The 27,479-nt window shown below is 42.8% G+C and overlaps 1 long non-coding RNA gene across 2 annotated transcripts in view; it reads right to left on the bottom strand.

Annotated features, from left to right (window-relative positions):
• The window catches only part of LOC109547665 (uncharacterized), a 199,744-nt gene that overhangs the window by 115,106 nt on the left and 57,159 nt on the right, over nucleotides 1-27,479 (bottom strand). For both annotated transcript variants that reach the window (XR_012328874.1, XR_002173590.3), the window contains one exon: nucleotides 4,493-4,637. This is a non-coding gene — a long non-coding RNA (uncharacterized lncRNA). The remainder of the gene's footprint in view (nucleotides 1-4,492; nucleotides 4,638-27,479) is intronic.

Below are 27,479 nucleotides of genomic sequence, written 5' to 3'. Positions count from 1 at the left end.
AAAGGGAGCCCTCATATTCTGTTGGTGGGACTGTAAATTGGTGCAACCAATCTGAAGATTCCTCAAAAGATTAAGAATAGAACTACCATATGATCCAGCAATTCCACTCCTGGATATTTATCTGAAGACACGAAAACACTAATTCAAAAAGATATGTACAGCCCCATGTTCACTGCAGTATTATTTACAATAGCCAAGATATGGAAACAAAGTGCCCATTGATGGATGGATAAAGAAGATGTGGTTTATGTACACAACGGAATATCACCCAGCCCTAAAAAGATGAAATCTTGCCATTTACTACAACATGGATGGATCTTAAAGGTATTATGGTAAGTGAAATAAGTTAGATGGAGAAAGACAAATACCGTATAATTTCACTCTTATGTGGAACATAGAACAAAACAAAATAAGCGAACAAACCAAAAGAACACAAACAAAGGGATACAGAGAACACAGCAGTGGTTATGGGATGGGAGGAGGGCAAAATGGGTAGAAGGATCAACTGTACAGTGACAGAAGCTAAACTTTTGGGGGTGAGCACACCGTAGTGTACACAGAAGTCAAAATATAATGTTGTACACATGAAACTTACGTAATGTTATAAACCAACATTACCTCAATTTTTAGAAAAAGCCAAAGAAAGAGGGGTTTGGTGTTTAAAGAAGTAAGGAGTTTGTAAGAAAAGAGGACTGCTTTTGGTATTTAGTCAGTGTTCAACAAGTCATCAATAATTTTTTTTTTAAATGTTAAGGGTGGAAGTAAGGAAAGGGGGACCTCAGTCTGATCAAGGATTTCAATCCTATGACCACAAGAAATTTAATTCAATTCCAAGAGCTGGCCTGGAGGCAGATTTTACGCCAGAGCCTCTAGATGACAGCTCAGCCTGGCTGATGTCTTGATTTCAGTCTCGTCAGAGTCTGAGCAGAAGACTCAGCCGTGTCATGCCAAACGTCTAAGCAACAGAATTGTGAGCAAATAAACGAGTGTTGTTTCAAGTTAAAAAATAAAAATAAAAAAGATCGGATATGTTTTCCGGGACATCGAGCTTGTAATTAGAGTAATTCTAGAAAATGCGGGCACATTCTAAATGTTAAGACATTTGCCAATGAAGATGACAGTGCAATGATTCATGCAATTATGAAACAGATCCAGCGTGATCATGTGACTTATTGTTCAACCTGGGACACTTTTGAGAGGGAAAAGGGTGCTACAGGCCGACCTTGTTTTATTGCACTTCATTTTATTGCACTTTGCAGGTGTTGTGTTTTTTACAGTTTGAAGGTCTGTGGCAGCCCTGCATTGAGCAAGTCTATCAGTGCCATTTCTCCAACAGCATTTGTTCACTTCATGCCTTTGTGTCACATTTTGATAATTCTCACAATATTTCAAACTTTTTCATTATTATTATATTTGCTGTGGTGATGTGTGATCAGTGATCTTTGATGTTACTCTTGCAAAAAGATAAGACTCGCTGAAGGCTCAGATGATGGTTGGCATTTTTTAGCATTAAAGTATTTTCTAATTAAGGTATGTACATTTTTGAAATATATAATGCTATTGCACACTTAATAGACTGCAGTATATTGCAAACATAACTTTTATTGTACTAGGAAACCAAAAAATTCATGTGATTCACTTTATTGCAATATTCGCTTTATTGCGGTGGTCTGGAACCAAACCCACAATATCTTCAAGGTCTGCCTGTATTAATGATTGCCCCGGGGAAAAGAAGCACAAGTGGGCACTGCCCCAGCAAACCAGGACCTACGGTCACCCAAGATTAAGGTGCTAGTTGTGTTGTATTTCTGCCTTAATTGTAATATTGATTTTTTAAAAACTCTGGTAAAATATACATAACATAAAACTTACCATTTTAACCATTTTTAAGTGTATAGTTCAGTGGCATTAAGTACATTCATACTGTTGTGCAACCATCACCATCATTCATCTCCAGAACATTTATCATTTTTCAAAGCTGAAATTATACCTATTAAACAGTAACTCCCCATTCACCTCTCCTCCCAGCTCCTGGCAACCACCATTCCTACTTCCTGTCTCTATGAATTTGACTCCTCTAGGGACATTATATTACTGGAATCACACAGTATTTGTCCTTTTGTGACTGGCTTATTTCACTTCGCAAAATGTCCTCAAAGTTCATCCACGTTGTAGCATGTATCCGAGTTTTACATCTTTTTAAGGCTGAATAGTATTCTTCTGTATGTGTATACACATTCTGTTTATCCATTCATTACTAAATGGATACTTGAGTTGCTTCTGCCTTTGGCAATTGTGAATAATGCTGCTGTGAACATGGGTGCACAAATTTCTCTACGAGCCCTTGCTTTCAATTCTTTGGGGTATATACCCACCATATTGATTTTTAAATGAAGTTAAATGGAGGGAAAAAAGAACATTATTTCCTCTCAGGATCCTTTCTGGTTATACTTCTTCAGCATAATACTCTGTCAGGCTGAAGTCCAGCTATGCCTCTGCAGAATTCATCAGAAAAAGGAATTTGAGATAATCTAAACAAGCTGCCTGCTGAAAAAAACACCCAGGGTCTCAAATTCCACCCTCACACAAGAAAGGAAGCTAGCTTTTCTGTCACAACTACCATAATGCATTGACCACAGATGTCTCTAAGTGAAAAGGCCTGGCATCTAGAATGTCAGAGTTGGAGTCACATGAATAGCCTCCAGCCGCACAAAGAACTAGGGGATCAACAGCATGAGATCGAACAGAATTGGTCCACGTGACCAAAAACATAACACAGGGGACAGTGATCTTCCTGGAAACAGGCAACAGAACCAACAGCCATCTGTTGGCTTGGAAGCTGAGATAAAAGGAGATGGGCTACAGTCATCGGCTGCGGACCTTCCACATACAGAGAAAAATATTCTTCCTTTGGCTGTGGAAGTAGATATCAATGTCAAGAACACTGGTGCACCCAAAACTTAGATAATCCCTTTATGGAAATAGATGCATTAAAATATGACCCTTCATTTGAAATTTTAGGTAATTTTATTCCCATTACAGATTTATAGCCCTGGAAAGTTACACTGACATATCTGCAACAAATAAGGAATTGCTTATTCCTTATTCCTTAAGGAACTGCTCCCTCTCTTTAAATCTCAGTGGCAGATACCAGCCTTCTGTGGAGTCAACAAAGGAATCTCGTTCATCTCTAACAGCAGCCTTGAAGAAACTTAATAAACTTTTGGTAATGAGTGGTAACTGAGCTTCAGAAAATACATCTGTATGTAGAAGTTATCTGCCAGCCAGAGATGATAGCTGAGAGCCCAACAGGTGTTAAGGATGTTGAGAAAAGCAGACCCAAAGTGAGTATCTCATGGGTGCTGAAAATGAACAGCGTTCACCAGTCTGCTCTCATTAGACCACACCTATATCGGCGAGCACTGAAAAATTAACAGGCAGGGGCTTCCCTGGTGGCGCAGTGGTTGAGAATCTGCCTGCTAATGCAGGGGACACGGGTTCAAGCCCTGGTCTGGGAGGATCCCACATGCCGCGGAGCAACTAGGCCCGTGAGCCACAACTACTGAGCCTGCGCGTCTGGAGCCTGTGCTCCACAACAGGAGAGGCCGCAATAGTGAGAGGCCCGCATGCCACGATGAAGAGTGGCCCCCACTTGCCACAACTAGAGAAAGCCCTCGCACAGAAACGAAGACCCAACACAGCAAAAATAAATAAATAAATAAACTCCTACCCCCAACATCTTAAAAAAAAAAAAAATTAACAGGCAAATCCACACAAAAACCTGCATGTGCATGTTTATAACACAAACATCCCAAATTTGCAAATAACCAAGATGTCCTTCAGTAGGTGAATGGATAAACTGTCTGTCCATACAATGGAATATTATTCCCTGATGAAAATATCTATGGAGCCACAAGAAGACATGGAGGAACCCTAAGTGCATAATTGCTAAGTCAATAAACCAGTCTGAAAAGGCTAAATACTGTATAATTCCAGTTATATGACATCTGGATAGGCAAAACTACAGAGACAGTAAAAAGATCAGTGGTTGCCAGGGGTTTTGGGGGTGGGGGAGAGGAGATCAATAAGTGGACACAGGAGATCTTTAGGGCAGTGGAACTATTCTGCATGGTATGTGGGTGATTGTGGATATATGACATTTTGCATTTGGCAAAACCCATAAAACTGTATAGTACAAATTATGAACTCTACTATATACTATGAACATTTATTAATAATAATGTACCAATATTAGTTCACCAGTTGTAACCAATGTTCCACATCAATGCAAGATGTTAATTTTAAGATTACCTACATATTTTTAAAAAATTAATAGGCACTTCATGTGCTAGAGTAGAAAATGTTAACTTCAGGGGTCCAGGTGATGGCACGTCAGGTGGTAGGGAACATGGCTCCAACTCAGGGAAATTACTAAACAACAGCAGTTCTGTCATTCTAATCCCAGCTGAAACATTCCACAAGCTGCACTTACCTTAGGCAGAGAAACTTCACCCAAGCTCTTAGGAGGTGAGGAACATGTGCTCAATCAGACTTCCGAGCAAACTACTTCTTGCCATCCAGTTGCATGTGGGTTCAAGACTTGGATCAGAGGCCAGAGAATCCAATGAATGACAGGCCTGAAACCAGAGAAAATGTCGGTCTTGAAGCTGTAAGGCTTAAGCCTCGGATGAAGTGAAGCCAGTTTGCAACCAAACCAACCTGGGACCAGGATGTAGAGAGGAGGCTGCTGCCAGAGCCCAGAGCTGGAGGGGATCTGCTCCAGCCTAACAAGGAAAAGCCAGCTGCTTTCAGGTCTCTGCCTCTGCCTTTAAGTCCTGATGTCCTGTTCCTCCCCAAGGTTGCTAATTAAAGAATAAAATTTTAAGTGGTTTCTTGAAGAAAGAAAGAAAGAAAGAAAGAAAGAAAAAACCTTCATTATCGAGGCTCTCCAACCTTCTACCATTAATTTTTCCTACTGCAGACACTGCCCGGATTCTCCAGGCTGGTTTTCTCTGCAGGAAGCTCTTGAGGCTTTGCCTCAAGTTGCCAGAAATGCAGACCTACCTTTTCTTGTTTTGCTAGCGGAGAATGTTGTAGTTCCTATGTGACCATGAAAAACTGGGCCAGACCATCCGCCATTCCCTTAAAAAAAGCTATAGAGACACAGGTGCACACCTGTATTTATGCAGTAGATGTAGAAACCTGCAAGGGGAATGCTGAGCCAGACATTTTTAAAGTAATTTATGATCTTTTAAGTGATAATGTGTCTATTCTGCCTGTTAAAATTTAGGCCTCTTGAGATGCATTGGCAATACGTGCGTGCAGAAGCTTTTTATTTTCATTAGGATGATACATTTTGGTATACACGGACGGCTTTATGTATAACATACCACTTTAGGATGATAGTGAATGTTTGAAAAGCAGAAGCTACTAGAAATCCCTCCACTTGTGCTGTTAAAAGCAGATGACTGTTGCTGTAGGCAAGACATGCCCTGCTAACTGTCAAGTGGCAGACTTTTAACTACATGTTTGGTGTTTTGAGTGACTCCCAGTGCTCTGTGTATTATGATTCGTCCTTTAAAACAGGAAATTGAAGAATAATTGAATATTTTAAAAAAATGGAGGAAAACGATACGATATATTTTGACATGGAAATTTTTATTACAGGTCATAGTAACCATTAAAACATTTATTCAAGTTTTTGAATACTTTGTGTATTTAGTTAAAGTTGTGACGACTTTAGGTAGATCATGGATCTGTTTATCTGAACTAGACTGCAGTGTGGCATGGTGGACCTCTGGGCTTGTAGAATCAGTACAGGTGGATTCTAGTCCGTCAGAAACGAACTATATAGTTTTATTTACTCGTTGGCTCTCAAGTATTTATAAGTGACACCAATGGCATGATTTTCACTTACTGTGACATAGACCTTGAACCTCAGTCCACACACAGCTGGTATTTTCCTCGGCCTGACCACGCCAGCATCACAGTCTTCCCTCTCCGCCCTTATATCCTGCAACCATTTCCCTTCAAGCCTTCCTCAGCGTCCTGAATTCTTCGCTTGAGCAGCACGTTAGCTGTTTGAGGCCTCTTGGCTGCTGGATGACCAGTGGCTTCAGAAAGACTACATTCTGGTCCACGTGCTAATGGTCAGTCCCAGAGGTGCCGGCAAAATGACCATCCTGTGGAATTCAACTGTAGTGTTTCTCCAGGGTGGTGTGGGCAGGAGAACCCAAGAGACCTTTGTGATAGAGTGTGTCACACGGCAACCAGGCTGCAGTGGGTTGAGAGGAGAATGAAGGACGAGGAAGCCGGCGGGGCTCATGGACCCCTCTTGAAAAGGAAAGAGGAGTGTAAAGCTTGAGGGCGGAAGTAGGGTCTGGAATGGCATGCTTTGTGTGTGGTTTTCTGTTTCTGTTTAAGCTCTGTGTCTCTGCCGGCTGAGGAGAGGAGGCCACGGGGCCAGAGCCTAACGCTGGGATGGAAAGAAGAGGCTATTGTCCCGGGAAAGACGGGGTCAACGGAGGAGAGGGGCTAGCCTTGACAGGAGTCTGATGATTCAGAAACAAAAGGGATGTACAAGACTGTGGGGTAGTAAGAGGGAAACTGAAGAAATCTACGTTTTCTTAATGAAGTAGGAGCAGAGTCAGCCTGATAAGGCACCCTTTTGTCAATATCTCAGGCTTTCTGGGCAAATTGAGTTAGGTTCCCAACGTAAACAATAAAAGTGAAAGCTTTGTTTTTTTATCTATTTGCCCATATTTGACTTTAGTTTTCTCATGCATGAGCTGTGCAACTTCTCATTTTCCATCAATTTAGGAGGCCATCAAACAAAGATCTGGTGATCGAAGTAGACTATTGACTGGCCTTTCTAAGGGGGAAGCCACTTCTAAAAACTCAAGTCAGTATTGTCCTATTTTTGTTGTTATTTAAAAACTATTTATCAAAAACACTGTATTTCATCCTTATTTTTTAATATTTCACATTTCCACATCATTGGAATTGGGGTACATCTTACAGCTGATGACACAGCATCACCCTTCTTGGTAAAATAAGTGTACCTATCACAAAATAGATGGTGTCTTCGTCCGCACGGTTGCCATGACCAAGTACCATAGACTGGGTGGCTTAAACAACAGAAATTTGTTTTCTCACAAGTTCTGGAGGCTGGAAGTTCCAGCACAAGGTTGTAGCCTGTCTGGTTTCTGCTGAGAGCCCTCTGCTTCCTGGCTTACAGATGGCCACCTTCTCACTGTGTCCTCACATGACCTTTCCTCTGTGTGCACATGGAGAGAGAGAGCCCTCTGGTGTCTCTTATAAGGACATTAATCCTGTCAGATCAGGACCCTACCCTTATGACTTCATTTAATCTTAAGTACCTCCTTATAGGCCCATTTCCAAATATAGCCACACTGAGGGTTAGAGCTTCAACATATGAATTCTGGGGGAGATGCAAACACTCAGTCCATGAAGATGGCTTCCTGGATTCCATTAAGTGTTGTGTAATCATCACCAAGAAATATTTCCATCTTGCCATAGGTGCTTTATGTTAAATCTTTTGTCTTATTTAAGTTTTTTTTGGATTTTATACAGCAGGTTCTTATTAGTTACCTATTTTATGCATATTAGTGTATGTATGTCAATCCTAATTGCCTTATTTAATTTTTAATTTAGAATCAAACTGTATTTAACTTGTTTTTTTAAGTAGATTATGACGAAACTCTGTGAAGGTTAAAAAATGGTATTTATAGTTTTAAATTAGACATGATAGACTGTATCCTTACAGGCTTATTGCTGAAGAAACAAACACTGTCATAAAATAGAGTATGAAAACTGAAAAAATTAAACTTTCCAAAACAGTCTGGTTTATTCTGGGCACAGACTTAATCACTCTTGCTGCTAGGAGAACTACAATTTGCTGCCACAGGAAAGCTTAAAATGTCAAACATATTCTTATAAAACACAATGCAAGCTGCCTGCAAATCAGACCACTTTTTTTTCCACCTGGCATAATTCCTCCTTCTATGCAATTTTCATAACTGTGGCACTTACTTTGAATTGAAAGCCTCAGGTGTGTGAGGTAAACATTCAAACCCCACTACTTGCACTGGTTGGTTTTCAGAGGTGTGGACTGCTACAGACAATGGAGAGAATTACGAGATCTGAGCTATCAGGAAGGAGCTCAGTAGAAATGAAACAGAATCAGCACTGATGCGAGCACACAGCAGGGAGATGAGGTCAGGGAGCTCTGCCTGAAAAACCAAAGGCTGACAATCAGAGGGCCAGCACCCGAGGATGTAGCAGGAGGCCACAGGTCCAGCAAGCCTTTTCCAGCCTCCAGATCATGACCCAGAACCAACACAGCCTGAGAGCCATCAGTACAGATAGCACCAAACTGGTTCATCCAAAGCTGACCCCTCTAATGACCCGAATGTCTTTTTCTCCATTTTTTAGGTAGGCTTCCAACAGATTTAGTTGTCTGATCTCTTTTAAGCCCCAAGCCAACAAAGAGCAGCAAATTACAAGGGAGAAGAGAGAGACAGAGTGAAAAGTGACTGCCCACGGCAGGGTAGGGCAGAGAAACAGTCAAGATGCATTCAAAACCTAGTGCCACTTAGCGTAAATGCAGACACTCTGTTAGGCTCTGGAGAGCATCGCTGCTCTATAATACTCTGTCATAATTAACTCCTATGTTATCAATTTTAAAAAATGTGTTACATAGGCTCTTTAGAAAGACATAAGGGAATTCCCTGGCGGTGCAGTGGTTAGGACTCTTTGCTTTCACTGCTGAGGGTGCAGGTTCAATCCCTGGTTGGGAAACTAAAATCCTGCAAGTCGTGAGGCGTTGCCAAAAAAAAAAAAAGCCACATATACATAAAAAGATTGTAGTATATGTTAGAAAGATTTCCCTAAAAATGATTAAAATAAACAGTACCTTGGTAATGAAAAGGATCAACCTCAGCTATTTCTAATGTTCAATTATGTGACCTAGGTTTTTATTAAAATCGGTCTAAATTTTGAGTTCAGTGTCTGTCTATTTAGCACAGGGCTTCCCACACTAGTACAGGAGCTGGATGGTACATGCTAATACCACCCACCCTCCCAGAGTAGGAGCAAGATGCGGCGGGAGATGGGAAAGCACTCTGGCTTCTAGAACAAGCCATCAGTTGGAAATGAGTGGAGCCCGTCTGCCCGGGAGTTGTCCCCTGGGGAGGTGCATGGGGCAGGGGGAGGGTGGGGGAATAACGGCCTCATTCCTCCAGATCAGAGGAGCAAAAAATAGAGGTTACAACATCATCTCGTTTACATTTTTCATTGTCCCTTTCAAGTTTTACATTATGAAATTATAATCCAAAGGCATTTTAGGATTAGGTAGCATCATCGTCAGTACAAGCACCAATAGTTAATACTCCTGAGGTATGGGAAGTATAAGTAACAAAATCCAGGTAGCATGAAAATAAACTTTTTCACAGTACACAAAAAACTGGATTGAGAAGCAGAAATCTTCTGTGGATTTTGTGTGCAAACACTGCTTAACTGTAGGGCACAAGGTAAATCAATTCCTGTATCTGTTTTCTCTCTGAAATGATCATCTAAAGATACGTACAGGGCCCCGAAATCTTCCACCAGTTAAATTAATCACTAGTGTGTTGAGCAAAAGCACAAGTAAAAAACCATCCAAGGCTTTAGGAACAAGCGTGTTCCATGAGGGGATGAGACAGTGCAGGAGTTTAGGGCTTCAAAGCCATGTTCTTTACTCCTGTCCCACCCTATCGCTTCCACACAAAGACTGAGCCCCAGCAGAACACAGGGAAGTCAGAGGGACGATGACAAGTGTTTGGTCACCTCGGAGGTTTTTCTTGTAGTAGAGCTGACATTAAAATGACTTTCTCTGTTGGCATTTGACCAACTCAAGCCCACATCATTTCGATTATTTCTTAAGTTTTTGCCCCTAATGCACTATACCTAAGTGTATGTATCCTTTCTAATTAAAGCAGCTATTTAAAATTGGTAATTTCTAGGGAAGGCAAATTCTGAATTTAAAATTTTTCTTGTTAAGAATGGAAGCTGTCATTCCCACGGTAGAATAACAGTCACTAATCAACTTAGAAAGCCAGACCAGTACTAAATACATTTTTAGAACATTGTCTTTATACTGTATTGTGATTATCCATATGAAAGCAATAACTGGGACTAAGCTATTAACAAATTATGAATTTCTTTTGAAGCACTGTTACAAGTTTAGTTTACCACCGTCAATGCACAGGCTCAAGGACTTTGTGATACGGTTTCTAAAAAGGGACACAACACCATAGATGAATTTCTATTTTATTTATTTATTTGTTTGCGGTACGCGGGCCTCTCACTGTTGTGGCCTCTCCCATTGCGGAGCACAGGCTCCGGACGCGCAGGCTCAGCGGCCATGGCTCACGGGCCCCGCCCCTCCGCGGCATGTGGGATCTTCCCAGACCGGGGCACGAACCCGTGTCCCCTGCATCGGCAGGCGGACTCTCAACCACTGCGCCACCAGGGAAGCCCTGAATTTCTATTTTAAACGAGATGCTACCCAGATCACAAAAGACATACATGCTAAGGGACTATAAAGGTCTGCAGAATTATGTGCCCTTCCTGGGACGTGGCCTGTTCGATAAGGATGAGGTCAGAAGGGGAACAAAGCGGGCAGAGCTTCCTGATTTTTGTTCCTTTAATCTAGAAAGCCATGGGTTTGCTCTTTGGAATTGCTGGAAAAGAAGAATTTTCCTTTCATAAACAAACATTGATCTTTTAGCAATTTCTGATTTATCTGTCATAAGGAGCTACCATAGCTCTTTTAATTAATTACCAGAGTCTCTTCATGTTCTCTAATCTGAGGTCTGAATGTTTACAGAATGCAGTCAGGGTAAGAGGAATCCTAGTGATGTTGCGAGGTTCGAGCTGGAGTCCACGTGGACTGGGTGTTCAGCTGCCCCCCCCCCCCGGGCGGGACCGGTCCTCGGGATGAGGCGCACAGGCAGCCCAGGGGGTTCGACTCTGAGTCGCTCACAGGAGGCACCAGCAGGGCACCTCCACCTCTCCCAGTAGGTTTTATGCAATTTAACAACGTCGGTTAATTACGAGAAGAGCTCAGGCGTGATGAACAGAAAAGATGCCCTGTATTAACTACCCTGGCCTGGCCTGAGCAGCGTCACAGAGAGAAGCAACCGATCTGCAGCCCTTCAGAAGTCGTCACGGAGGCATCTCCTCTTCACACACTTAGGAAAACCAGAGTCCCTCCCTCTCGTGGTTACACCCCGGCTTCCATCCTGGGCTCTGAGACAGAGCTGCCTACTTCTGTGCCCACACAGGCTTGTAAGTCTACTTTCCTGTTTTGTGTCATTTATATATAAACACACACACACACACACACACACAGAGAGAGAGAGAGAGAGAGAGAATTCCTTGAGATCCTAGGCTCCCTCGCTGATAGTAAGCATCCCTTTTTAGCCCCTTCCTGGGGCCCCTCCAATACTACTTAGTTTTTTCCAGGTAAGAAAACCATATTTTCTTACTTATATATATTTTGTACACACACATTGTATTTTACTTATGTGAACAAAATTGTATGTAAACAACAAATTTACTCTGTTCACTTTTGTAGACATGTGCTATCGTTAAACAGACCAGTCTGTTCTTTCACTGTCCTTGAACTTTTGACTCTGTGATGTCTTTTACGTAAGCCTGTTTTTCCTCTGTTCGCACTATTTCTAAAGTAGCGTTGGACCGACTTTTATACTGTATTGTATTCTCCATCACACAGAACAGTACAGAGAGAGTGGTTCTAGCAGTGGTACTCCACTTTATATTGTACCATTATTCCAGTTCCCTCTTTTTTTGTTGTTTTCGTTTTGTTTTTATTTTTTTTATTGGAGTATAATTGCTTTATGATGTGTTAGTTTCTGCTGTACAATGAAGTGAATATGTATATTCACAATGAAGTGGATAAGTGAAGCTGTATGTATACATATATCCCCTCCCTCTTGGACCTCCCTCCCCCCTCCCCATCCCACCCATCTAGGTTGTCACAGAGCACTGAGCTGAGCTCCCTGTGCTATACAGCAGGTCCCCACTAGCTAGCTATTTTAAACATGGTAGTGTATTTATGTCAAACTTAATCTCCCAGTTCATCCCACCTTTCCTTCCCACCTTGTGTCCACACACGTCCGTTCTCTACATCTGAGTTTCTATTCCTGCCCTGCAAACAGGTTCATCTGTACCATCTCTCCACACATATGTGTTAATATACAATATTTGTTTTTCTCTTTCTGACTTACTTCACTCTGTATGACAGTCTCTTGGTCCATCCACGTCTCTACAAATGACCCAATTTCATTCCATTTTATGGCTGAGTAACATTCCATTGTATATATGTGCCACATCTTCTTTATCCATTCATCTATCGATGGACATTTAGGTTGTTTCCATCTCCTGGCTATTGTAAATAGTGCTGCAATGAACATTGGGGTACATGTGACTTTTTGAATTATGGTTTTCTCTGGGTATATGCCCAGTAGTGGGATTGCTGGGTCATATGGTAGCTCTATTTTTAGTTTTTTAAGGAACCTCCATACTGTTCTCCCCAGTGGCTGTATCAATTTACATTCCCACCAACAGTGCAAGAGGGTTCCCTTTCCTCCACACCCTCTCCAGCATTTGTTGTTTGTAGATTTTCTGATGATGCCTATTCTAACTGGTGTGAGGTGATACCTCATTGTAGTTTTGATTTGCATTTTTCTAATAATTTAGTGATGTTGAGCATCTTTTCATGTGCCTCTTGGCCATCTGTAAGTCTTCTTTGGTGAAATGTCTATTTAGGTCTTCTGCCCATTTTTTGATTGGGTTGTTTGTTTTTTTTGATACTGAGCTGCATGAGCTGTTTGTATATTTTGGAGATTAATTCTTCGTCTGTTGCTTTGTTTTCAAATATTTTCTCCCATTCTGAGGGTTGTCTTTTTGTTTTGTTTATGGTTTCCTTTGCTGTGCAAAAGCTTTTAAGTTTAATTAGGTTCCATTTGCTTATTTTTGTTTTTATTTTCATTACTCTAGGAGGTGGGTCATAAAAGATCTTCCTGTCATTTATGTTAAAGAGTGTTTTTCCTATGCTTTCCTCTAAGAGTTTTATAGTGTCCACTCTTACATTTAGGTCTTTAATCCACTTTGAGTTTATTTTTGTGTATGGTGTTAGAGAGTGTTTTAATTTCATTCTTTTACATGTAGCTGTCCAGTTTTCCCAGCACCACTTATTGAAGAGGCTGTCTTTTCTCCATTGTATGTTCTTGCCTCCTTTGTCATAGATTAGGTGATCATAGGTGCGTGGGTTTACCTCTGGGCTTTCTATCCTGTACCATTGATCTATAATTCTGTTTTTGTGACAGTACCATACTGTCTTGATTACTGTAGCTTTTTAGTGTAGTCTGGAGTTGGGGAGCCTGATTCCTCCAGTCCAGTTCCCTCCATGGACCATTATTCCAGTTCATTCTGTGGACCATTTTTCCAGTTCCTTCCATGGACTATTATTCCAGTTCATTCTGTGGACTATTATTCCAGTTCTTTCTGAGGACTATTATTCCAGTTCATTCTCATGGCTCCGTGGGTGCAGGGCTTTTTGCTGTGAGCCTGTGCTGCATTGGTCAGATCTTGGGCTGATGTCTTCTGTGCTGTCTGACATGTTTAGATGTCAGGGAAAGAGAAGAGTTCACTGCCCTGACCTGGTCTTCTTTGAGCTTTGCAATGTATTCCAATGTGTTAGATGTTTCATGCAGCTGTCAATATTAACACTGCTCCACAGATTAGGGTCTTAAAAATATCCAGCCAAGTTTAAAAAGTATTAGCTACAGAAAATTATAATTTCATTTGGACCTGGAAATAGGAATTGGCACCAAAGCTTTTTATTTGACTGTCAGTCACTCCACACTTTCCCAGGCTCAGTCTGGGTGGAGTGATAGGTTTGGGGACTGTGATAAAAAGACATTCGAGTCTGGGATAGACTGTCGATACTTGAAAGTTATCTTGTGCTCTTGGGATGTTAAAGCACATTGCTATTTGAAGAATCAGAGTCTTAAAAGAGGAAGGGCACTTTAGAAATGATCTCTACTTCTTTATATCTAAGTTGAAGTCACATATACCAAGAAAAGCTAAGAGACTTGCCCAAGGTCACGTGGCCAGTGACGACCTGGGCCTATGTCATCTCCCAATACAGTATTTTTTCATCACATCAAAATGCCCCGAGTTCTCCTTTTGAAGTTTTATTTGTGAAGTTTAACGTATTGGTGTTTTGATTTTTAAACTGTGTATTTTATTGATTGAATAAATGTAAAGGAAGAACACACTTGTGTTTGTCTTCCCTACTCTCACACTGCTTCACTTCTGGTCCCCAGATGTGGAGGTTTCCCATACGTCTGAGAGTTCTGCCACACCAGCCAAGTGTCCTACAATTTAACTCAATCCTGACATCATCCACCTGCAGATAGACTTGGACACCACAAGTCAAGGGCTCAGTCCCACAAGATTGCTACCCTCCTGCCACACACACACACACACACACACACACACACACACACACCCCAGATGCCAATGGTAAGTCCACGTTGTCACCTGTGCTCTGACTGACTGGTTAATAAATCGGGGGTTCCCATGACCCCCTACTGAGATTAGATTAATTTGTTAGAGAAGCTCACAGAACTCAGGAAAATATTTTACTTACTAGGTTACTGGCTTGTTTTTAAAAGGTAAAACTCAGGAACAGCCAGATGGAAGAGATGCATAGGGCAAGGTCTGGATCTTTCAAGGCCCCAAGCTTCTGCCCCCTTGGAGTCTGAGGTGTGACACCCTCCTGACATGTGGAGATATTCTTGTCCACCAACAAGGAAGCTCTCCAAATCCTATCCTTTTGGGTTTTTAATGAAGAAATGATTGATTAAATCCTTGGCCCTTGGTGTTTGAACTCTCTGGAGATCTGGGGGATAGGCCTGTAGGTCCAACCCTCCAATCATGCACGTGGTTGGTTCCCCTGGCAACCAGCCCCTTCCTTAGGGGCTTTCCAAAGGTCACCTCAGTAACAGAAACTCAGGTGTGGTTGAAAGGGGCTGGTTATTTATTAATAACAGAAGACACTCATTTCGCCTTTATGCTCTTGGAGCTGTTTCAGGAACTGAGAAAAAACTAAATATTATAACAAAAGATGCCCCTGTGGCTCTCATATAGGAAATGATAAGGGTTTTAGGAGCTCTGTGCCAGGAACAGTGGAGGAAGACCAAATATATATTTCTTATTATAAATTGCAATATCACACTGACTGGCTACTTATGGATAACATGCCCTAATGAACAAGAAAAATATGGAGAAACCCCCACTGACTAAAATTATTAAACAAGAAAATGGGGGGTAAAGCACAAAATGGATATTGCTAAGAATTTCAGAAAGAGAGCTTTGCAAACTTCAGCTACATATTTCCCCTTGGATGTATTTGCACGTGGTTATAAATTTTATATATTGTAAGCACATTTTCATGACTAGAATTATTTTGGTTTTTTATGTTCAAATTAAATATTTCCTATTCATTTACCCAATTAAGATGATACGGGTGCCTGCTGTACGCCAGGCTGAGTTCACAGTGCTGGGTGTATAGGTCAGTGAACCAAAAACACCTGGTTCCATGGTGTCTACAAACCAGTTAAAGCAGACAGGCAATAAACAACTAGAGCAGGTTGTTGAAATGACACAGCTTCTTGTTTTCATTTTTTGCACGGAAGTGCAGGAATACAGTAGTATTAGTCAACATCCCATCAGGAAAACAGAAACCCCACTAGTTATGTTAACAGAGGGAATTTAATATAAGGAGCTGGTTAAACAGGCATTAGAGGACTGAAAGTCATAGAGGGAACAAGTAACGTAGGAATTGTCATCCTGTGCTGGGGGATCCAAGAGAAGAGAATGGGCTTTTCAGAACCTAGAAGCTTAGAGGAGGGGCCCCTGGAGCTGGGAACCAGCCCTCAGAAACTCAGAGAGGACCCATGGAGTTAGGACCCAGACTCTGGGAAGGGGGTGCTGGCTAGCTAGTGCTGTTACCTTGAGAGCTCAGACGGGGGGCCCTGAGGGGCTGGGCACAGATCTCTTGGCAGGAGTGCTACCTGGCTTGGAGGTATCTCTCAGGGGTGGGCAAAGGGCTGGTGCTGGGAGAGTGGAAAAGAACTGGGAACTGATTGCTCCCGGAAGCAAATGGTGCTGTGGGGTGCAGGACTGTTGCCAGGTTACACTGGCAGGAACAGGAAGCAACCAGAAAGGGGCTGGTCCCTCCACCTTCCTCTCACCTACCGGACTCGCTTTGGTGTGGTGTGCCCTGTGTGCAGAGCCACTTGGCAAGGAAGAAATATTGTCTGCAGAGCCCCATGCCCACAACACAAGTTGTGGAGAAAGGGGGTGCAGGGACCACACTTCACAACAGGCAGGGTCCCAAAGACGTTAGGGGGCAGTTACTGTCATGGGCTGAAACTACTTGCTACGATACCCAAGCAGGACTTGCAGGAGAAAGGGCAGAAATCTGTTAAAATTTACCATTTTAACCATTTTTAAGTGCACAGAGCAGTGGCATTAAGTACGTTCACATTGTTGGGCAACCAACTTCAAGAATTATTTTCCTCTTCCTAAGCTGAAACTTCCTAAACAGTAACTCCCCTGCTCCTCCCTCAAATTCCCCAGCACCCCCCAACCTTGGCCACAACTCCACTCTCTGTTTCTATGAATCTGACTACTCTAGAAAGCTCACAGAAGTGGACCATCCAATATTTGTCCTTTTGTGTCTTACATCACTTGACATAATGTCTTCAAGGTTCATCCATGTTGTAGTGCGCGTCAGACTTTCATTCCTTTTAAGGCTGGATAATATGAAATCTGGTTTTGTGACCCTTTAGGCCAACATCCATGTTGAAGGACTTGAACACTGGGGAGATGACTGATTTACAGAGATTGTTTCTGGCGTGCTGTGGATAATCCCTTTCCCTGCTCACACACACACACACACACACACACACACACACACACACACACGGCTCTTGGGGGAAGAGAGGGAAATGTTTGTTCCATCCTCGAGTCAAGTGGCAGGGCCCCTAGGAAACGTGACAAGGGATGGTGAAGCACGCTGGGGTAGCAGCTGGGAGCAATATTCACCCCAGGCCTGAAGGGGAAAGGGAAAAAGACTAGTTACTTGGCAAGAACTTTGATCTCTGGAAAGAGCAGCCCAGCAGAAGTTGTGGCCATCAGGAGAGAAACAAAGCCACTGTTAAACCCAGGCCCTTGTGGGAGGGAGTTGGCATAATAAATAAGTTCACCTCTGTCTCCTCCCAAATCCTGCTTCTGCCCTTCATTGGCCCAAACCAGATGGAAGCCTGAGGGCAAAGCAGAGCCTCCTGGAGATGGTGCTAGGAGATGGTGTTGCTAACAGAAGCGTGGTAGGCAAAGCAAGAAGATACAAATCCAGATTGAATGTTTACCCCATCTAATTCCCCTCTAGCTGCTCCCCCTCCATGATGAAAAGGGGCCCCAGACAATCAACCTTTGTATCCCATCGTGGGCTCAGGGTTTACTCCCTCTGCTGGTCGACTGAGCACTCGGTCACGGGGGCAGCAAGATCAGCCTGGAGAAAGGATCATATTATTGAGCCCATATATAGCCTCCATCCTTGTCAACATGGCAGCCCAAGGAGTTCATGCACCCAAAGAGTCAAAGCTCTCGAGTAGTGGAGAAGGAGGTTGTGCTGGCCATCTTATATTCTCTCTTTTTTTTTTTAAGATGTTGGGGATAGGAGTTTATTTATTTATTTTTGCTGTGTTGGGTCTTCGTTTCTGTGCGAGGGCTCTCTCTAGTTGTGGCAAGCGGGGGCCACTGTTCACCGCGGTGCGTGGGCCTCTCACTATCGCGGCCTCTCTTGTTGCGGAGCACAGGCTCCAGACGCGCAGGCTCAGTAGCTGTGGCGCACGGGCCCAGTTGCTCCGCGGCATGTGGGATCCTCCCAGACCAGGGCTCGAACCCGTGTCCCCTGCATTAGCAGGCGGATTCTCAACCACTGCGCCACCAGGGAAGCCCGGCCATCTTATATTCTTGAGTTAAAGATTCTCACACGGTGGAGCCATTCTGAGAGGTCCATCCATTCGATTCTTCCCCAAACTGTGTTTCTCTGTTACTAACAGGCCAATCCGGCAGCCACTACATGGCGTGAAGCGCGTCATCTTGCCAAGCCTTAGCTGATCTGTGGCCAAGCAACGTACGGCATCTCAATTCTGGCTGGGCCACCACTGAGTCCAGACTCTGAGGTACCTGATGGGCAAGCTCCTCGGAGCCCCTCACTTTGGGCAGGTTGGCACAGTGAATCCAGAACCTCTGGTAAGGGCGCCCATATTGGTAAATCTGGTACAATCTAAAATTATATTTCCCTCCTTTTGGAAGCCTCCCTCAGAATCCACACGTGTGGACATTTACCCCAGCTCTTTGTTTTCTACCTTCAACGTCTGTAATTCTCCTGGTGTGTAAGCCTTCGGGGTTTGACTTCGTCTCCCTGGGCCGTGCAGGAAAGTGACTGGGTACAGACCTGTGGACAGTGAGAGGTGGAGGGAATGTAGGTGAGGAGGGGGCCAACCTATGTCCCTCTTCCTAGAAACCCTCTCTGGTGGGGGAACTGTAGGGCCTACAAGGAAATAAGGAGGTGCTGGATCCATTAATTCTCAGTCCTGTTTTCAGGGCCCAGTCTATCGCCCCAAGAAATGTCCTAACTTTCTCAAAAATACTTGGTGACTCTGTAAATGCAAGTAATTCGGCAACCCACAAGCTCTAACTTGGAGTTTAATTTTCAGCTGCTTTAGCTTCAAGAGGTAAGAGAATCAGGCTTAAGAGTGAAGTAATTCGAGTTTGTTTTACTCTTTCTTAAGCTCCCTGAATGTCTTATCTCCCTTCTGGAATTCCTTATCTTCTTCTGTACTGTTCTCAGGGATGCAGAGTTGGTCCCCACAGCCTTGCCTCTTTAGGCACCTCATTCCTATGACCACAGGTGATTAACTGATTTAGCCTTTTGCTACTGTAAGCCATTAGATGCCCGATTCCCTTTCTGAAACATTAATGGTGGTTTTCAGAATCTTTGTATCTCTCTGAACGGACTGGACTGTAACAGCTACTGATATTTTAAAAAAATTAGTCGAGGGCTTCCCTGGTGGCACAGTGGTTAAGAATCCACCTGCCAATGCAGGGGACACGGGTTCGAGCCCTGGTCTGGGAAGATCCCACACGTCACAGAGCAACTAAGCCCATGGGCCACAACTACTGAGCCTGCGCTCCAGAGCCCATGAGTTACAAATACTGAAGCCCGCGTGCCACAACTACTGAAGTCCAAGCCCACGTGTCTAGAGCCCGTGCTCCGCAACAAAGACAAGCCACCGCAATGAGAAGCCCGTGCACCGCGACGAAGAGTTGCCCCTGCTCGATGCAACTAGAGAGGGCCCCGCACAGCAACAAAGACCCAACACAGCCAAAAATAAATAAATTTTAAAAAATTAGTTGAAGTTTTTAATTGCAAGCAGCAGAAATTAATCCTAGGCATCTTAAGTAGAGAAGAAGAATTTCTGGAATACACTGGGGACTGCACGAAATCAAGAGAGTCTAGGCTGGCAAATGGGTACAAACCAAGACCATCTGAAAAAGACGTTGCCAAGTTCCCACTGGAGCCTCCAGGGGAGGGTCTGTCCTTGCCTCCTCCAGCCTCTGGAGGATCCAGGAGTTCCCTGGCTTGTAAGCATAGCTCCGACTTCTAGCCTCCAGAATTGTGAGAAAGTAGGTTTCTGTTGTTTAAGCCACCCAGTCTGTGGTACTTTGTTATGACAGCCCTACCAAACTAATACACCATCCCACCAGGTGAGGGAAGCGGGAAAACCTCCCTGCTTCAGTGGCCAGGGAGAAAGGCAAGGCCCTGCACCTCACCAGTACTGCACACTAGAGGCTGTCCCTAATCACAAATACAGCTGGATGTGAGGCAGTCCAAAGACACAAGGCAATGGCCACCAAAATGCTAGTACTGATGTGTTTCTGTATACCACAGAGTAGACACAAGGGAGCACGAGGCGGTGAATCCTAGCTGGGGTCACGAAATATGACCCAAGCTGAACCTTCAAAGAGAACTGTGTCTGGCAGGTGGGCTAGAGAAGAAAGGTAATTCCGGGCAGAGGGAAGAGATGAGCAAAAAGCACGAAGACCTCAAATGTCTAAACTGTTCAGAGAATCGCAAGTCACAAAGGTGACACCAGGTAAGGAGCTTGTGCCTGAGTGTGAATCAGCTAAGTTGCTAAGCTGATGGCCTTTTTGGGGACCGGCACTGTAGGGCACAGGGCATGGAGCTGGGGGGTGGGACATCACAAGGGATATTGCTGGGGGTGGGCTGGGGTCAGACTGTGGAGGGCTTTATGACCTGTTGAGATATTTGGACTTTCTCTTTAAGTCCGAAGAGGGGGGAGCAAGACATGACTGTGACAGTGCTGTAGAGGATGAACTTCAGGACACAGAGCTGTGAAGGCAGGGAGATTGGTGGGTTGGGAAACCACTGTATTAATCTGCTCTCCTAAACCCAGTTCTTTTTTTTTTTTTTTTTTTTTTGCTGCGCCACACGACTTACAGGATCTTAGTTCCCCAACCAGGGATTGAACCCGTGCCCTGGCAGTGAAAGTGCCGAGTTCTAACCACTGAACTGCCAAGGAATTCCCTAAACCCAGTTGTCTATTCCAGTGTTGGTTTGTCACAGTGTTTTCATCAATCTGTAGTAAAATGATAACTTTTTTAAAGGTAGAGTAAATTTTTCATAAAGCTGAATTTTATTTAATTTTAAAGGACTTCTTCAGTTCAAAATTATGGTCTCTCTGGTTCTCCAAATGTCCCTTTGAGATTTTCCGGGTCCGTGAAATCCACAAGAGTGTGAACTGGATTACTAGGGGAGGGCTTAAGCTCAGGCTGAGGCAGCGGGGAAGGAGACGGGGAGACGCATAAGGGGAATAAGACGGAGGTGGAATCTATAGGACAACATACTTGACAGTCCAGATTTTACTGTACTTTGCACATGGACTCTCTTCCTGAACGTCAAATATACAATCAGATTTTTTTTCAGTAATATCCCGTGAGTGCCTCTTTTGGGTCAATTGTATTATAAATGTAGTTTATAAAATACACCAATATATAATTCACTCTCACATTTCTCCCCTTAATTCCATTCTTAGAATAACCATCACATGATTTATAGTTTTACGGTTGACTACATGGGCTTCCCGCAAAAGGTCCTTCTTGAACAATCATTTGACAAGAAGATTCTAAAATGACCATGAGATTCCTCGTCATGCAACTTGCCGAAAGCTTCTTCCCTCAGAGGAAAGGGGATGGGTATTGTGCTGCTTCTCTTCTGGCTTTGCCTTTCGTGATATCAGAACCATCTTCTTCCCAGCTCCTGTTCTGGGAGCCTATTGCCTCGACTTTAACACAGACTGAGAGCTGGTTTCATCAAATTGTCACGAGCGGCAAATGCCGGAGGGCGGGAAGCTGGGGGTTATATTCTCATTTGTCTTAAATCTCATATTTGACTTTGTTCTTCTCTGGCATTCTCTAACCTACACAATCAAGATGAACTGTGACAGAGTCACAATGAATATGGCCCAGCCAGTGCTCACGGAGAAGCAGCCCTGGATAATAGATCTCATGATCAATATTGTGCTTCCTCATTTCCTACTTTTTTGTATTCTCCCCCCGGAACAACCCCCCGCCCCTCACACAGACACCCGTTCCTCGCCTAGATGTTTCCACCTTCATTTCCTTTATTTAGATTTTGGCGATACTATTCTACTCTGACATGAAGCCAATTGAGACACACAGTCTTCGAACATTTTCAAGAAAACCAAGTATTCTTTCGGACTATTTGATCTTTCCCCTAAAAGAACCCCCCTCATTTTGTCCACATTCTTTCCACATATATTTACTCCAGGGTAACCTTTCAGTCCCTGTTGGGATGACAGAGAGGGTCCTATTCTCCCAGTGCTACATATGTTGTTATTTGAAAGCCCTGAGTTTGTTCTGCTCATAGGATTTCAATTGGAAATGCCAGCTGCCCTGCTCCTACCATTTCTACTATAATCTCTGGTGCATCATTAAGTGGTTCTGTGTAGCATAGGCAATACTAATTAGAACAGCACCCTGGTTTACATGCCTCGTTATTTAGACGGAGTAACACTCAGAGTTAAAGGATCACTCCAAATTATATTTATTTTATTTTTATGGCTACGGCTGGTCTTAGCGGCAGCACGCAGGATCTTCATTGAGGCATGCGGGATCTTTTGTTGCGGCGTGTGGGCTTCTCTCTAGTTGTGGCGTGTGGGTTTTTCTCTCTCTAGTTGAGGCGCACAAGCTCAGCAGTTGTGGCGTGCGAGCTCAGTAGTTGTGGCGTGCAGGCTTAGTTGCCCTGCGGCATGTGGGATCTTAGTTCCCCGACCAGCGATGGAACCCATGTCCCCTGCATCAGAAGGTGGATTCTTTACCACTGGACCACCAGGGAAGTCCCCGCCCCAAATTATAAACGCTGACACTGCTTGCTACCTTTGCTGCTCTATCAATAAATCATATGCTTGCTCCCTATGGTGTCATTCAACCGTTAGTCGGTGTCACTCTCGTATTCACCTGTAGCTTCTGGAGAGTGAGCACCACCCATCTCTGTTCTCAGAGCTACCAAAAGCAACAGCCGCCTAGTAGTTTCTCAGTCGGTATTTCTTGGATTCAGTCTAATTACTCTAGAACCCTAATAGCACATGGCTAACCTCTCCTCTAACATGTATTGGGGCTGACTATTGGTGACTCATGGTCTCCTAACCTCATTTTTTTTCTTGCTCTGCACAATCTCTTGATTTAATTCACTCCCTTTCTGTGGTGGGCTGGGTTTTAAATTATAAATGCTAACTGCCTCCGGGTGAAAAAGAGTTTTTAATAAACACCTTATTACCTCTTCACTGGACCAGCCCAACAACTTTAATTTTTTAATTGTGCAGAGATTTTTCCATGTAAATAGAAATGATCGTTAACTGGTTCCTTGCCTTTGCCTCTTGGGTCCATCCCCTGGACCAGGCTGGTGCTCAGGAGATTCTGTTTTTTAAGCTATTTGAGTCAGACCAAACTGTATTTGGTTGTGTCTGAACACTATATGCCTTCTCTCTTTGGGAATAAATGGTAAAAGTTAAAAAAAAATGTCACTGCCAAGTCCTAGGATAATGATGATTTTTAAATGATTTCTAATCCAGTCTGCTCCCCTGAGCTTCATATCCTTCTTACTTGGTTGTCCCTCAGATACCACAAAAACAATACGTCCAAACCTGAACCCTCCCTTGGATGTATTCCCTCTGACAGTGAACTGTAGCACCATCTAAAGGGCCTTCTTTTTTATTCTTCTCTGCCTTTCTTCACATATTTTCACCACAGACACCGATTGAGTGCTGTGTAAATTGCAATACTCAACAAGGATGCAGTGATCATGAGATCCACTGTCCCTATCTGGAAAATGTTGCCGTCAATTACAGAACATAAGGAATATATACAAACAGCCCAGGCCACACTATAAAATATAATGTGTTACTGATCACTGTGGCAATTCCGTTACAACACCTAGTCCTTCTTATAGCCTCTTTCCTGTAGATGCATACCTCTTAAGGAACCTTCTCTGGCTGTATTCACATGCATTCCAAAGGAAGCGTTTGTCACAGTTTATATATGGTCATTACCAAAGTTTCCTTCTGTTTGCCTTTCCTTCTCACTCTCTCTCTCCCTTTATTTTAGGATGGAGGTGGTAGATCTTACAGGACCAGCCTCATCAGTATCACTGCTTCCTCTTCAGTGTGTTCTTTGCCTTAACTCTTCATCAGTCACCAAGTCCTATTAATGTGATGCTCTCTCCTTAATATCTCTTGTATTTTCCCCCTCCTAAGCATCCTTGATATCATTCTTTGTCTAAAGTATTTAACTAGGTTCTTTCTCTGTGAACCTGTCCAGGAAATACTAGTCTACACTCTTGCCATAGATTTCTGGAAACCAGATCAGATTTTGTCATTTCTCTCATTGACATAATTCTATGGCTCGCCATTATGTCCAGGATAAAATCTAACTCCTTAGAAAGCTAAACTAGGTCCTATGTGGTCTGACTCCTACATACTCTTACAGCATCATCTGTCCTTCCTCCCTCCCTCCCTTCCTCCCTCCCTCCCTGTCGACTGTCTAGGTAAGAGTGTGAACTCTGGAATCTAACCTTCTGGTTTCAAATCCTGGCTCTGCTATGTGACCTTGGAAAGTCACTTATGTTCTCAGTTTTCTTGTCTATAAAATGGGGACAAGATAGTTCCTATTTCATGTAGTTATTGGGTAGATTGAATGAGTTAATATATGTTAACTGCTTATAACAGGCCCTGGATGGTAGTAAATAATATATGTTGTGTGTACATGTATGTGTGTCTTGCTATTACTGTTAAGTTACTTGAAGTTCATCAAAGATTATAATTAGTCTCATTTCTTTTTTTTTTGTATATGCTGCTTCCTATGGCTAGAATCATCCACTCCCACTTTACCTGACTTACCCCTACTGTCTTCGGAGCTCCAACTTGGTTGTCAGTCTCTCAAGGGAGCATTCACATGCGCCCCCCCGCCCACCGCCCACCCCCCCATCCCCCCCGCCAGGCTGGATGAGTTGCCTCTCCTACGTGCTCCTATAGCACCTGTGCACACCTGGATCATAATATTCATCATACCAGATGTGGGCTCTTGGCATTTGTGGTCTTAAATACTTGTGATGGCCCAAAGGTCCATGAGGTAGTAATTTGTAATAGGTTTATTTTATCTGTTAATCTTTCTGTCTATCAATCAATCAGTCTATCTATAGATCGATAGACAAAATAAGGCAAGGCATAAGTAGCTTGGGGATTCAGAAGCTCAGAAGCTCTCGGGATGTATCCATACCGATAGTGAAGGTTCTACCATATTTTAATTTTCTATTTCTTTGTATGTTTCCCATATTAAATTTTGGATTCCTAAATTGGGGGACTTAAAAAAACCTTTATCCCTAGTGCCTTATATTTATATAACAGAGGTTTAAATAATATTTACTGAGTGAATGAATGTGTATTTTTAATTTAATAGATTTTTAACCCCAAACTGACTTTGCCCCTGAGCCACAGTTTGAGGTGCTGACCCTCTTCCCAGGAAAATATACACACATGGTTAACCTCAAAATTTCAGAAGGTTTGAGTCACCTTTGCCCTCAAGGACAGTTTCCCATTTATTCAAGGAGAAAGGGAGGAGGAATGCATTTTTTAATACTAAATACTCCAGAGATGTATGGCTGATAAAGTAAAAGGACTCATTTGAATTCAATTTTTTAAAAGATAGATACTACCCTATTTTGTCTTTGCCCAGCAACTTCTTGGAAAAGTTAACATGATTCGTTTTCAAGAGAGGCAAATTTGGATCATAATTTAGAAAACTTATAGAAAGTCAATTATCTTTATAGGTGTTTGGGGGCTATGATTTGGGGATATAGAAGAAAAGTTCCCCACCCCTGCTTTCACGCGAGTAGCTCACACATGCCTGCTGCACTATCTGAAATTCTTTTCATTCGCTACACTTTGTGACTAAGGCTTGGAACACTCTGTCCTCAGTGGCATATCTGAGAGGGTGAATGCATTTGGGCACTAATGCCTGAAGGAAAGGTGCTTAGACAGCCAGGGTGGCTGGTGACAAAGCAGCCCCTAGGTCAGGGCAGGAAGGGTGAATCCCAGGGGACAACCTTTAGCTTTGCCACTAGCATGGAGGCTCAGACGACAACATCATCTTCTTTATGATTAAGGCAGGTTCTAAAATTGCAAAAGGAAAGATGAGATCTTTTGGCTAGTAGCTCTTTCAAGACTCTTCCTAAATGTTCTTCCTAAAAAGCCAAGCTTTGTGGCTCTCAGTGGTACAGACTGTATACCTGCATATGACTGAGAGATGTCTCACAGGTGTGAGAGATAACATGTTAAAATGTATATGCATACTCTGAAGACCAGACAAAAGCTTTCCAAAGCACACCCAAATCAGTGCTTCTTAAAGAGGGACCAAGAGTGGGGTGGATGGGGAGCTCGGGGGAGTTCGGGGACCATCCTGAGAATCACTGTAATAAAGGGGTACAGTTCGTGGCACTGAGGTGCACACACGAAGGATGTGAAGACTGAGGAAAATGGTTGAGAACTATGATCAAGATTAAAGTCCATGGGCCTCATTTACAGGTAAGGAATCAGGGCCCCAGGTGTTACAGGATGGGCTTTTCTTACCGCACCAGACATCTCTTCAGACCTCATTTTACATCCTAAGACCTCTCCATTACAAAGTGCTTTCTGTCATACAAGGTCCTTTTTTTTTTTTTTTTAAAAAGCAACTCAGAGTCTTTTGATGAGCTTCATGACAGACCTGCTCTATTATGAAAAAAGAAAAAAGTAATTGCGCACAACGAAGAGTAACTAGGAATACTTGTCAAAGGCACATGGAAATAGCTGATGATATGAGCAAATATTGAACAGTTAAATTGTACTTGAATGACTTAATAACATTTAGTCGTATCTCTTAAATAGTTACATTTAATTAAACCACTGCCTTCAAAGTTGACTCTCAGTGCTTGTAACTTTTTGAGGAACAAGATGAAATCACCCAATTTAATTTTGGGAGCAAGTACTGTATGTTCTACAGAAAGCTGAGGAATTGATTCAGAAACTACTCTTATAGTTCTGGCATGTTTCATGTATTAACAGTTCTTTCTAATCCCTTCTTCTCTGGGTAATTTATGCATCTGTCAAGAGGTCAACCTGGGCTGTAGCTGGTTCAATATTTTTATTATGTAAAATGAACTTTCGTATTTGTTTTTTTCTCTAATAGGTCCTGTATTCCCTTCAAAGGCTCGTACAGAGTGGTCTGTCGTGCGAAGGGCCTCGCTATTTGATTCCACTCCTACTACTTTGCATTTACATTACACATTGAGAAAATTAGAACAACAACTATCACTCTCTGAGGGTGGAAACTGCCATGACTCACAAAGACAAGAAGTAATTTTCTGTAATCACAAGATGACTCAGGTTAGTAGCTTTCAGCTATCCCAGCAATTCACATAATATGAGCGCATTCGGGAAACCTAATTGGTCCCAATTCCTTTCATTTAAAATTTATGACAATGTGATATAAGGTAAGCTGGAGTTTATTGTGTTTTATTAGAGAACAAAATGTGTTTCTAGGACTTAAGCATATTGTGAAATGATAGTTTCTATCATTCAAAAGGTTGCGGTATAATTTGTACTTGAAAATAATATGTAGGTGTTACATTTGAAGTATCATATATTAAGAGGTTTAAAAATAAACCTACGTGTTTTATA

Source organism: Tursiops truncatus, chromosome 21 (assembly GCF_011762595.2).
Source record: "Tursiops truncatus isolate mTurTru1 chromosome 21, mTurTru1.mat.Y, whole genome shotgun sequence".
NCBI classification, from domain to species: domain Eukaryota; kingdom Metazoa; phylum Chordata; class Mammalia; order Artiodactyla; family Delphinidae; genus Tursiops; species Tursiops truncatus.
The sequence above is the reverse complement of the archived record's forward strand: the minus strand, read 5'-3'. Positions and strand labels throughout refer to the sequence as shown.